Source organism: Falco biarmicus, chromosome 2, assembly GCF_023638135.1.
Source record: "Falco biarmicus isolate bFalBia1 chromosome 2, bFalBia1.pri, whole genome shotgun sequence".
NCBI classification, from domain to species: domain Eukaryota; kingdom Metazoa; phylum Chordata; class Aves; order Falconiformes; family Falconidae; genus Falco; species Falco biarmicus.
This window is the reverse complement of record NC_079289.1, coordinates 8247414-8261111: the sequence shown is the minus strand read 5'-3', so window position 1 is coordinate 8261111 and position 13698 is coordinate 8247414. Positions and strand designations below refer to the sequence as shown.

The following is a 13698-nucleotide window of genomic DNA, read 5'->3' as shown; positions in this document are numbered from 1 at the left end:
GGATTATCCAAGCTCCAACAAAGTCAGTGTAATTCTCCTTCTGACTTCACAGAGATATGATCTGCTTTTGTTATTGTACTGATCTTCCTTTGCAGACACCTGCTGCTTAATGCCATTTTTGTCAAAACAGGAGTCTACCTTTCCTGTCATTAATTCAAAGCGCTATGGTATTGCACAAGATTGCATGAGAAAAAAATAGGAAAGGCAAGGAAAAGAAATAGGCTGATCACTATTCCAGTATTCTGATCATTGCCACTATGGTTTGGATCTTGAATTTTTCGTTACAAAGCACAAACTTCCAGTACCCTAGCTGAAAGACCCAGTTCTGTAATCTGCGGCATACCAACACAAATGCTAATTGCTGAATGATGACTACGAGAGGTATCTGGGAAACCAGGCAAAATACATTAGGGAAAATACGCTAAAATTTCCATTAGGAGTAAATTTCCCTCTTTGCATACTTCCTTTTCTAACTGCTGTGCACATACCAACCAGGAGAACTTTCAATCATTTGAGTCTCAAGACACTCACGAATTCATTGCCTACTTTAGACGTCTTCATACAAGACTTTTTTACACTTTCACTGAAGTAGTATAATATATAAAATGGTTGTAAAGTCTTGCTATGAAAAATTAACAACCTTCACTCATACTGCTGAATCTGAAATGTCAAAAGCAAATTTGTTTCTGCATGGTGTAACGACAGTATTATGTGAGCTTGTATCCTAACCAAACCTGTATGACTTCTGCTTCCAGCCAAGCCTGTACAGCCACATTCTTGCCACAGATACTACATAAGTCCTCCTACCTGCAATTCTTAGTCACTGTACCCTGAAGGGGCTAACAGTTCTGATTACAGTTTATGCTGTCTTCATTAGATCAGCAGCTGAACTGTCTATACATATTGCTGATTATTCCCAAGTCAACAATCAAGGCGGGCATTTACTGGAAGCAGGTTAGACTGCTTCATCAGCTAACCTAACTTGTCTAGAACCAGCTCAGAAGTATCTGAATGGTCTTGCACTGCTTTCTGCAGATGCATTCTACTACCACTGAGTACTAGCAAGTGACATTTAGTTTCCCCACTGTGTACTCCCCCATCTGGGCTTCAGTACATTTCAGGTGTGCACGCTAATGCTATGTCTCTCAAAACAGGGTAATTTACTATGATGGTCTCAGCCTGCTTTTTAGGAAAGCTCTTCTTAAGGATACAGTCATTGCTATTCAGAATTCAGATGTTAGAAAGCAGTGTAATCAAATCACGAGTAATTTGTGACGTGCAAGAACATATACAAGTGTACGCTCACATTGTAGTTAATTCTTTCCCCTGCCCCCACTTCATCAGTGTAGTGATTTCAACAGCATAAAAGCAAGAACTATAATGATTCTCCAAAGATACTGTAAGCAACTCCAATTAGCTGTGGAATGATGCATTTTCTACGTGGACTTTGGAAATACTCTAGAAAAAGAAACTAACTGCATCTCTCTGGGGTTTGTAATGTTTCTGTTCCAGTGTTTCCTTAACAATATTGAAATTTTAATTGAAAGTCAAACTAAATCCTCTCCTTCCCTCTGTCAGCTACAAAAGAAGTATTTTACTGTCTTGTCACTTCCACTGACCTTGCTTTTTATGCAGTAACAGTTGCAGTTTTATGCACTACAAGCATTATTTAAAAAAAAATCAGATAAGCTAGCTTCTTCCAGTGCTATTCTTTAAAAATGAAATAAAAACCTTTTAAAGAATAAATTGTTTAAGATCCCAAAACATTTAAAAATGCTGCATGCAAATTTACAATGACAACTTAGCTAAATTTAGGTTCAACCCAAAAAGGTCAGTTGCATAACTAGACTTCCACAAAATTCAGGGATGTTTAGAGCTTGTAACCCTTTCTGAATACCTAATGTGTGGGCTTTTTTCTTTTCTTTCTTAGCAAAACAGTAAAAATGTCTCCCAGTGACTTCATATTTATTGATAAGCAGCTCATAATAACTATGGCCTGTGATGAACTCCTATGTCAATTTGTCCTACTACTGCAAATTGACACTGAATACCACTGCATACATACTTATGTTTTATCAATGGCAGTTTTTTCTTTCTTGTCTTGCCTTTGTCAATGTTTCCTATCAAAAACAGAAGTTCAGGGGTTTGCATTTCTCTTGTATTAGTGAACAAAAATTACGTATCCCTCTTTATGCCCTCCCTTTCCTGCATTCCTCCCCCCCCATCCCCCATGGATAGATTTGAGTACTACTTCTCAAATCAATCCAGTATAAATGCTCTGACGCTTAAGAAACTATGGTGAAGCACAGTAACTCTATAACTCACATTGTCAACATTTTAACTTTAAATCTTCCCCCTTCGCTTTTTCATTTACAAAACGAAGTGCCAGTATTTCCAAGCTCCAACGGATTTTGGTTCAGGTCCCAAGGTAGCAGCAGGAAAGGCACCCTCTCTTGTGGGGATATTGATAATCAGCAATTCCAGAAGAGCTTTCATTTGTTGCTTTGTGGGTTTTTTAAAATCACATTTTGGGAAAATTTTGGATGCAAGGTGAGCTCTACAGCTTTAGAGCTGCACACTAGAACATGTCTGAACAGCTCCCTGTAATGAATCAATATTCTTAAGCATTTCTGTCTTTCTGTATAGTCAGGGTTTCTAATTTCCTACAGACAAACACACTTTTAAAACACTGAACTAACTCATGAAAAGATTATAGAGTTTATGCAAATTCACCAAAGAAACTATGGAGTGGGAAGAGAAACTGACTGCCATTAGGCATAACCCCAGTCCGCTGGGATAACATAAATTATCCTTCCAACTCCTCATGTGTATCCTGAACTGAAGTGAAAGCTCTAAGAGAAATTTTAAAGATCTGAAGTCATATTTAGATCTCACTGCGGGTTACACCATTGGAAGTTAAGTCTACAAGAAAAGAAAAGGGAACCAAACAAACCATTTTTAAGTAATCACCAAACAATTTTGGTGGCCAAGCACATAGCACCTCCAGCCACTCAAAACACAGTAATCGCTTTAAAATATCCTTCCTGAAGGACTGAGCTACTATATCTCACACCAAATAGGGAATTGAGAAAATACCAAGACAAATCAACTGGAGTGAAATTGCTTTCATTAGGAATTTGAAGGGGGCAGGTAAAGAGATCTAACTAATCTAAATCTACTCAGACTACTTTCTGCCTGAGAGGTGAAGAGATGGAAAATTCAATATACAAACTGAGATACAGAGTGAAAGTGTCATGGTTTGCAAAGCAACCATGTGCCAAACTATGGAATTTAAGCAGATATTCTTGTATATATACCTCTGGCTCGTATTTCTTTAGTAGTTCATATTTCACTTTCAAATGTAATTTAGGTACTTCCAAATCTCTATTTTATTGGAAGTCAGTTGGACTTTGACTGATGAGATTATCTGAAAGCTCATCTTGCATTTTACAACAGCCAATTTTCTCACTAGGCTAGTGAATCAGTATTTTTTAAAAACGTTATTCCATGTCTTCTGTGTCTCATGTATTACAAATGTTTATAGCTATATGTACATGAAAATGAATTTAAGTCCTTAAGAAAACAAGTTCAGCAGTGCTTCACACCAAAACGAAAGCTTAACCTAAAATAAGGACAGTATTTATTCAAAGTCCAGGTTGTATTTAAAAACATCTCACTAACTGTATTTACATACATAAAAGTACTATATACATAAAGGAGAGTGTGTTTCCCACAGTTGTTTTTTTTTTGTTTGTTTTTTTTTTCTCTGCTATTTTCCCCATTTTCATAAACCCCTTTGTAATATTTGCGTTACCAGACTGAATCAGGGAACAACATACAACAATATCCCAAAGTTATGTTGAGACTTCAGTCCAACTCAAATATAAATAAGCGTCTTAAAGTTTTGGGGGTTATGATTATCACTACTTGTATCACACTAAAGTCTCCGCAGACAGATGGTTCCAATTATATAGTCAATATTTTCAAAAAGCAACAAATTCTTTTTTGAAATAGGAAATATAATGAGTACTGATCAAGAAATATTTCTGCAGTAACATGAGAAATATATAACCATTTGGTTACATTTTTCCTAATGATGGCTGCATGTCCTTTTAAAAACAGTGAAGTGGCAGAAGAATCTGATCCCAATGTTTTAGCCTGTGGCTACTGAAATCAGTTTTCCCTTTACCATGGGAAATTATTATTATCCTCATAGACCCATAAAGGTACGGGTCCGTTCTGATAGTGTGTGTGTTGGGGGGGGGAGCAGAAATCTCAAAAGGAAAACAAAAACATGTCGAAATTTTAGCGCAGATCTAGGAGGTGGATCCCATCATGTCAGGAGGTTTCTTTAATGATAGTATTGATGTGTGTCTGACTATTCCATGAATGAGTATTTTATACTTTTTGGACAGCAGCAGTAAAGTGCTGTGAAATCAGAGGCTACATGAGATGAGGATCTAGTCTGACCAGCTCATTCAGTTTTGCAGCACCTTCCACAACAGTGTCCTCCAACAGGCTTGCGGTATCACTGGTCTAGCGCAGACTCAGCTGAGTGCTGCCTCCTGATTTCTCTATCACAAGCATATTTTTAGACATACCCTGTTCAAAGTCAGACCTTACCTGACTTGGCAAAACCAGCAGAAAAGGACATATTTGCAAGTATCTACATCTAGGGTTTTTGTCAACAGTAATAAATGGTGATAATTAAACACAAAATAAACTGGGGACCTGAGTCAGCACTATGTTACTCCGGTGGGATAACTGTAGTGTAAAACAAGACTGGCCCAGGGCTGCGAGAAGGTTCATTATTACTCTTATAGTTCTTTTGCATTTCCATGACAAATTACACTGCAATTAGAGGCCCCACCTGTTTTCCATGATGCCTCCTATCACTCTACTTGGTAGTAATGATCATTTTTTATGTACTGCAGAAAATCATGCAGTTGGCACCCGTTGGAAATACCTTTTAAATCCGTGGGCTGCTGGTGGTTCCTGTGGATGCGTATCACATATTTCACAACTGGACAAAATTGAAGTAAAGTCTTAATTTTCCAAGGTCATACAAGCTGTCAGCAGTACTGGAAAATTTCTCAGTCCCCAGCTTTTTGCTCTAACCAGTAAGCTTTCTTGCTTTTTTGAGTACAGCTACAACCCTGCAAATTATTCTTCACTCAACAGGTACAGCATAGGTAGCCACAGGCTAGCTTTGTTTACCTTGTCTCCACGGTAATATTTCATTTCTCAGCTCAAATAACTATCTCTTGGGGTAAAACCAGTAATTTGTTCTCCAGGTTACGTCTATTCTTGCTTTTTCTGATGAGCTGAGAGTCTAGCAATTACTGTGACAGATGGAGTGATGATTTTTATGATGTGGAAACTTGTCCACAGGAATGAAACTGCAATCTCCAAACCCATTTCTCATATTGGCCTTTAGACAGTTGTCAGGTAATAATTGTCATTAACTTCCATCACTGTGGACGAGATTTGAATTAGCAAATGGCTCCATTAGCTTGTTACTGTAGCAATCCCATGTGGAGTGACACATTCTGTCAATTTTTTTGTCAGTTATCCTGAATACACTTGAAGCTGATATGGAACCAATATCAAAAATGTGGGTTTAAATTTCTTGCAATACTCAGAAGCATTTGAATATTGTGTCTGGAGTTTTAGTGCTCAATCATTTGGAAGAACTGTTTCAAGGGGATTTTCAGAGACCAGAACAAGATGTTTGAGAGGGTGCTTAATGTATATTGAAAATAAACAATAATGCATCTCAGAAATGACGGTTTCAAACAAGAAAGTTATTGTGCAGACTTGGCTATGAACTGACTGGATTTTCATGAGCTAATCTCAAGCATCTCTCCTGCTTTGTATCTAGCCAGTAAGTGCTGTAGCCAGCATTAGGTGGTGAACGGTGCTCTCTGAAAGAGTCATCAGGCAAAACTTCAATTTTGAGGGACATGGTCCACCTCGCCCTCGCCATACTGGATGACTGATTGCCCTGGCCAAAATCCTCAGGCAGGAACCAGTTAAAAGTAGCCTGTGATACCTTTCCAGGCTCCTATTTCCCGTCTTCGTCTTCGTCATTCATGTAAAAAGGAGGTAGGAACTGGCATTGGGTGCTTCAGGAGCAGTTCCTGTGGCTGACTTAAAGACTGAATTTCAGAGCTTGCTTATAGGCATAGAAAGGAAGGAGACATCTTTCCTTTGTTCCCAAATGTCTCTCTGTAGCTCTGCTTGTAATTGTAACAGCAGGGAAATTTTAATACTAGTGATTTACATGTTTTCTTACTGAGAACTCATTTTTTTTTCTTTTCTAAAGATACAGTAAAGAAAATACTGCTACTTAACTAAACTGAATTAATATTTCTGTCCATTTTATGAGCTAAGATTATACAGTTTAATTTCCATGGGTGCAGAATATGAACAAAAGAGCCTCAGTAGCACAAAAAAGCACAGTACCTCTGAAAACCAAACCATATATCCCCAAAATATGAAACACTTCCCAAATGATGGAACAAAGACCTAATTTTCTTTTAAATATTTGATTCTATTCTGTTTAATTATATTAGTTATTGTTCTCAGTATAACTGAGCAAGATGTTTATTTTACTGATAGATAAAGCAACGAAAATAGAATTAAGTGATCTGCTCAACTAAAGAGAATTAGTCAGCAGCATAACTGGAAATAAAGCCCACAGCTCTAACCTGAAGCATCCCATCTTAACCTGAAAGGCTTCTGTAACTAAATAATTAAACACTTGAACTGGTGAAATTTTATGCCGTTACAGCTTAAGATTCTCCTGCAATCACCTCTCTCAGCTTTTAAAAGGTGCATCTTCCAAATAATTTTAATAATAGTGTCCAAAATAGAAGACTCCTCATTAAAAAAAGGAAAGAGCGTAAGAAAGTCTATAGGAATGTTTGTGCTTATTAGGGTCAGAGATTCATCGATGCAAAATAACATGAACGCCGAGGCTGAACGGCAGCACAACTTTTCTTTCATTAAATATAACAGTTACGTGACTGGATCATATACTTGAAAAGAACACTTGAGTCAGGATTAAAAAGAAATTATAGGAAACTCTTCCAATTAAGAATTTTTAATTTGTTACATGAAAGCGATAAGGAAAATTCACAATTAATTTGTATAATTTCCAAAAGATCCTAAATAATTTAAGGTTGGGCCGTGAGTCTGATTCACAAGCAGGGACAACCTACACTGGGATGTGGCATTTGAGTTGTAGGCAGTTAATCAACACAGTTGATGTCGATTTTGTTTTGCCTGATAATATATAACTATAAAATACTGCACTTCTGAGCTGCTTTCACAAGTAGCACAACCCCGTCAAGCATAATGAGTATGTAGTTGTAGGAATCTGGTCTGCATCTTTTCAAACACTGCAGTGTGTGTTCCTGCACAGAACAGAGGGAACAGGGCCAGGGTGTCCCCTCGGCACGTGTGCTGGTGACACCCCACCGGGAGGGGCGGCTGGTGCCCCAGGGGCTGCGCTGCCATCCAGCGAGGCCTGGGCAGGCCGGAGAGCCGGCGGAGAGGGACCGAGTGACCTTCAGCAAAGGCCAGAGCAGGGTCCTGCCCCTGGGGAGGGACAGCCCCAGGCACCAGCAGGGGCTGGGGGTGACCTGCTGGGGGGCAGCTCTGCGGGGAAGGGCCCGGGAGTGCTGGTGGGCAGCAAGGTGCCCGTGGGCCAGCGGTGTGCCCTGTGGCCAAGGGGCCAGTGGGACCCTGGGGGGCACCAGGAGGAGCGTGGTGGCCAGCAGGTCGAGGGAGGGGGTCCTCCCCCTCTGCTCTGCCCTGGTGGGGCCGCACCTGGAGTGCTGGGTCCAGTGCCGGGCTCCCCAGCTCCACAGAGACTGGGAGCTACTGGGGAGGGGCCAGCGGAGGCTACAGAGATGATGAGGGGACTGGAGCATCTCCCTGGTGAGGGAAGGCTGAGAGAGCTGGGCCTGTTCAGCCTGGAGGAGAGATGGCTGAGGGGGGATCTCATCAAAGTTTACAAATACCTTAAGGGTGAGTGTCAGGAGGACGGGGCCAAGCTCTTTTCAGTGGTGCCCAGCAACAGGATGGGGGGCAATGGGCACACTCTGAAACACAACAAGTTCCATCTGAATACGAGGAAAAATTTCTTTACCGTGAGGGTGATGGAGCCTTGGCACAGGCTGCCCAGAGAGGCTGTGGTGTCTCCTTCTCTGGAGACATTCAAAACCTGACTGGACACAATCCCATGCAACCTGCTCCAGGAGAAAATGCTTTAGCAGGGGGTTGGACTACATGATCTCCAGGTCCCTTCCAACCTTGACCATTCTGTGATTCTGTGCAGGTAATTCAAGGTTTTCAAGTTTATTTTTAGAAAGGTTTAGGTGCCAGAGTTAAGAAGTACTTGAAATGCTAAAGATTTGTTTAGTGAGTGAAGGCCATAGCATTTACATACCTAATTCTCACTGAAATCAACAATAACAAGATGCTTCAATTCCCATCAGTATGAACATTGGTATTCAAGCCACCCTCTCTGATAACCAGTTTAATCTCTTAACTTGCTTAGGGGTTGCTATATGCTCTGTGCCTCTGAATGCCTAGACTTGTGTATAGATATGCCATAAAGCCAGTTATGAAAACAAAAAGTCACACTGTTCATTTTTTAAAATGTCAACTTATGGGTTTAGGGAGCTGCTTTATCAAGAGTTATTTTAACCAGGTATCTTTTATTTTCTAAAGATGTTTTTTTCTTTGTGACTATAGGATTAATTTGTTTCCATTGACATGGAATAAGTTGAACGTCAGTATTGCCTATTTTATTGTTCAAAAATCCACAGAAAGAGTTATGTACTTCCTCCCTTCCAGTGGTATTTAGTAGTGCTAGTTCACCATATGTAACATTGCTGTCCGTGGTTGGGTTGTGTAAAATGCAGATGGGAATAGAAGTTGATTCCAAGGTGTTAAAATAGGAAAAAAAGTACTGATCTACTCCAATTCTGATTTTAAATATTTAAGGATTCAGACCTATTCACCCCCTAAAAAAAATTTTCCAATTTTGTCATTATTATTTAATATTTTCACAAAAAATAAGAAAATGAATACAACTGAACAGTAAAAGTTCATTTTAAGTTCAAGAAAGGTGGTTGTGTTTATGTGGGGCAGGTTGAAGACTCAATTTCATAATATCATTGCTTTTTAGTGCTTGTTTAATAGGTCCCATTTTCAAGTTGCCAGGCATTTCGAAAAACTGAAAATATGGCTAGATGTGTTTTGGGAGATATAATTCCCATATTAAACACATGGGATTAAAAAGGGGATGATAAGTACTCCTGTACAATGTGAATTTCAATAAAGATGACAAGAGTGTCCCTGGAAAGCAGCCACACACAAGTACAGTTATATGCATCATTTTGACAATAAGCTTGCTCCCAGCAGGTTATTGTGAAGAAAAAGGCTGTACAGATATTAACAGATGAGAAAGGACACCGTAGCTGGGAGTGCCAGAGAAGCCCACCATTCACACCTTTTTCAAGTGTAGTTACCTTAACTTCCTGCTAGGACCAGTGAAAAGCGATCAGCACCTTCTCAGATGTCCCTTCATGGCCTGCGGAGAGATCCCAGGGATCCCTAAAATTAAGTGAGGCGACCACAGGCAGTAGTACTTAGCGTTGCAGACATACATTAGCCTGACTGCAGGGAGTACTGGAGTGTAGTGACCCCCACGTACTTATGTGGGGGCTGTGGGAATTCAGCCACGCATTAGAAGCAGCATCATGCACCAATCATTAAGATTCTGGACATTATAGTCTCCTTACCCATATGTCCTGCATACATTCCAGCACACTTTTGTTTGTGTGTTTGTTACCTTCCCTCCTTAATCCCTACTGGTGAGAAAGTTGTAGTGGTCTCAAGAACTGATGTCATTAATTCATCAGATACCTTAAAATCATATTTATGTTATTAAATAACACAAATTGCCATTAGTAATAGGATGGTCTTGTCCCGGACAAAATTAGTTTTCAAAGAAGCTCTATGAGATCATTGTTAAACCTCTTTTAGAGACTAGGAAACAAAGCATAAAATCATGAACTACCTTGTCTGAGACTGCAGATCACAGTCTCAGCCAGAACTGGGGTCTAGCTTCAAGAAACATGTATTGATTTAAAAAGCAAGCCAAATACTTTCAATCCAGGCACTCAAGCACCATGAGGACGATCTGCAAATTTACAAAAGCGAGACTAAACATGAACAAAATTTTCCACTTATTTTTATTTCCTTGGGAGGAGTCATGTTCCCAACCTTTTCTGCCATGACTACAAAGTCTGACCCTACCCTTAGCTCCTTTCCCTACATGTACTCAAAAATATCGACACAATCACATGATCAAAGGCTCAAGAAAAAAGCAAATGCCTATGGGGAAAAAAAAAAAAAAAAAAAAAAAAGACACCAACAGTATCAGGGCTGCCCTTTAGCAAAAAACATGATGGCAGCTAGAATGCCAAAGAGGTTTCAGTGAAGACAGGGAAGTTCTGGGCAAAACCAAAGTGTTTTTTTAAGTGTGTCTAGGTAGTGGTGAATGTAATGAAATTCTCAGTGCACAGACTGAGAACACATTTTGTGTTACATAATGCAGGAACAAAGTCTTGTGTTTATAGGAAGAGCGTTACATTTATAAGCTGCGATTTCCTTTCTCTGCCAATAATCTTCTAATTATACACAGAATTGTCAATAATGACAGAGGCCAGAACATAAACACTCTGCATCCACGTGCTACTCTCAGAGGAAAACTTCCCACTCCAAAATACTCTCTCTGGTCTTGCCATCAGCGGGACAGATTTTCAGTTGTTGCACACTGACATAGCCCTGTTAATATCAATTCACACGAACTGTTAATTCAGTCAAAAACCAAATTACTTTTATCCTAAAATGGGAGTGTATTGGACTAGACCTCCAACCTCCCAGGAGCCAACAGGCCACCATAAAAGCAAGGGTTATAAACTTGAATTTATTATAGACAAATAAGACTTTGGCCTATGAATTCTCTTTGCCTATTAAGTTAATGAGCCTTGACAAAACAATCATCTGAGGAGTAGCTGACAAATTATCTGGAGCAGCAATTTGAAAGGCATTGGCTGGCTTACAAGCATTCCATTTGGGAGAGCATGGTATCATGTTCCTCTTTCTCTGGAAGAGTTATTTGTCAAACCAAATTTCTTGCAGTTCATCAGCAGATTCTCAATATCGGAGCACTGAGATACGACAATGACTGCAGTTACCAAAACAAGTAAAGAATCCCTGTCCCTTCCTCCCCAAACCTGAGGCTGACAAATTCAGATGAAAAACGTTTTCTAGGAAGACTGCAGGAAGCCAGGGAGACATCTTTTTATATTTGACTGGAGATCATGGAAGTATATAATGAGGAGGAATAAGGCTTTGAGGAATTCAGGTGAGTAAAGGGAGACCTTTCCACATACCTGGTCAATATTTGGAAGATTTTTTTGTAGTACAACTTCCAATAGAGATGGTGGTATCACAGCTGTGGATTTAAAACAAGGTCTTTTTATGGATTAATTCTTCCAAATATTCGACACGATACAGCCCTGAGACACATCTCCTTTGTGACATTTTAGGACTGCATACAAAGAACAGTTCTGCAAAAATAGCCACTTGGATTAGGGTTAAAATGGGATTAATGCTTTTCTAAAAACTGTTCTCCAAGTGTGAATACTGAGTCCATTTTGAAATCAGATCATGTATATGTTGGAAAGCTATCACTTTCCTCACTAAAGGCATTTGCTGAAATATTATTTCAAATGTCTTCCTCCATGGTCAGCTATTCAAAGAGTCCTGTGGAAAAGATGACAGTATTTGAGAACATTGAAAACTGTCATATTTTCCATCTGAATGTTCTTTCACAGTGGGAAGGAAGGATAAATTATAGCAATCAGTTGCCTCTACCACAGCATGTAGCAGAGCACAGTGCAGAGCATTTAACCGTGAGTTGTGTCTTTTCTTATCTTTTGTGTTCTTTTTGTCATTTTTGTTGGACTGTTGAAATAAACAAGCTGATTAAATACACAGGAACTAAAGCTCCATTTTACATCAAGGTAGAATGAAAAGAAATGAAACCTTGTTTTTAAAGAGAACTGTTAACTGATACTCAGTAGAACAAACCCCAGCTTTTTAAGTCCTGACATCAGGTCATCAAATATTCAGTCCATCACACAATAAAGCAAAAGAATGTAGAGAATTATATCTTCAGGTGGCAAAATAGCCTAGTTACATGAGCACTCCAGGGCTCCATCGATTATTGGCATCTGTGTAACTGGTCTGCAGGAAGCAGCTTTAACAGATTCACCCTTTCCCCCCAGCCCACCTCCTGACAGTCTATAGAGATTGACCATTTAGCAATGAATTGCATCTCTGTGTTTAGCAAGCCACAATCTAATCATCAGTGATCGCAATACGCATCTCCATGGCTCCAAAATCCCCTAAAGCCTGCTTGTTCAACTTTCTATTTCAAGCTGGTCCCTTGCTTTCTAAAGGGAGCATTTTAAAAATACAAGTCTTTATATCTCTTCTGTTGTCTGGCTCTAAACACACAGAACACTTGTGATGCTTACAGATAAATTACTCACATGTACACTGGACCTAAAGACCTGAAGTCGTTTGACTCCTTTTTGGCTGGTTATTTCCTTTAAGACAATATTTGCATAGAAATTAAAATATTATTAATAGATCTGTTAGTGCCTGGCACCCTTCTGGAGTTATTTATAACTTTGTAAAACATTACCCTTATCAGTGTTTGTCAACCAAATTTGCACTGGCCTGAACAGCTTGACTAATCACTTTGTCCACTGATTAAGCACCTTTTTACAAATTCTGGCAGGTACACAATTTTCATCCTAATAAACTGAGAGCTTCTGCATGGTCTTCCCACATCTGTTGCATTCTTGATTAGTATTTGTCTTATTGTTTTTTAATTTAGCATTCTGTTTCATAGCACAGCTGTTTTTCTAATCCCTGGGGTTTCTTTCCTGTTAATGTATCTTACATTAGTATCCATTTTACTTTCCACTTACACACTTCTGCTCTTCCCTTTCCACATTACTATTTTCTTTGAAAAGTGTTTTCTGTAGAATATGTCTATGATCAAAGCTCTAAACACAATTATTTTTATTCTGCTCTAGAATATAGAAGATGAAAGTTTTTTTCCTGACAAAGGAAGCACTCGACGTCTTGAAAACTCATGCCTAACTCTTCCTCTATCTCCCAAGTCATGTTTGCAAATAGTTTACTACTTTCCTAGCAGACTATAGAAGGACAGTTGGGTTATACTAACATACAGTTTTCGATAGTATGTTTTTATTAAATATTTCTCAGGAGGCAATAATTGCCAATATTTTATAGAAACATCTCCTATTACTTCAGTTATGGAAATGTTCATCATTTTAGGTTTTACTAACTGTCCTCTCAGAGCACAGCTGGCCTAGGGAGTGCTAAATTTTAGATGTATTCTCAAACACAGCTTGATGAAGGAAGTGATTATTTTTTGCTCAATTTCTCTGAACGGCTTAGGCAGCCACTCTATAAACCTGAAGATGCTCAGTGAACAAAGTATGCACAACACAGAAATAAAATGACTGAATCAAACCAAATGACTACAGCTTTCAGTGAAGTCTTAATCCTTTTCCATCC

General features: G+C 39.2%; 1 protein-coding gene across 21 annotated transcripts in view; it reads right to left on the bottom strand.

The window, feature by feature from the left end:
- Positions 1 to 13698, bottom strand: part of DLG2 (discs large MAGUK scaffold protein 2) — a 1040391-nt gene that overhangs the window by 258042 nt on the left and 768651 nt on the right. The gene's annotated exons all lie outside the window — the stretch shown is intronic.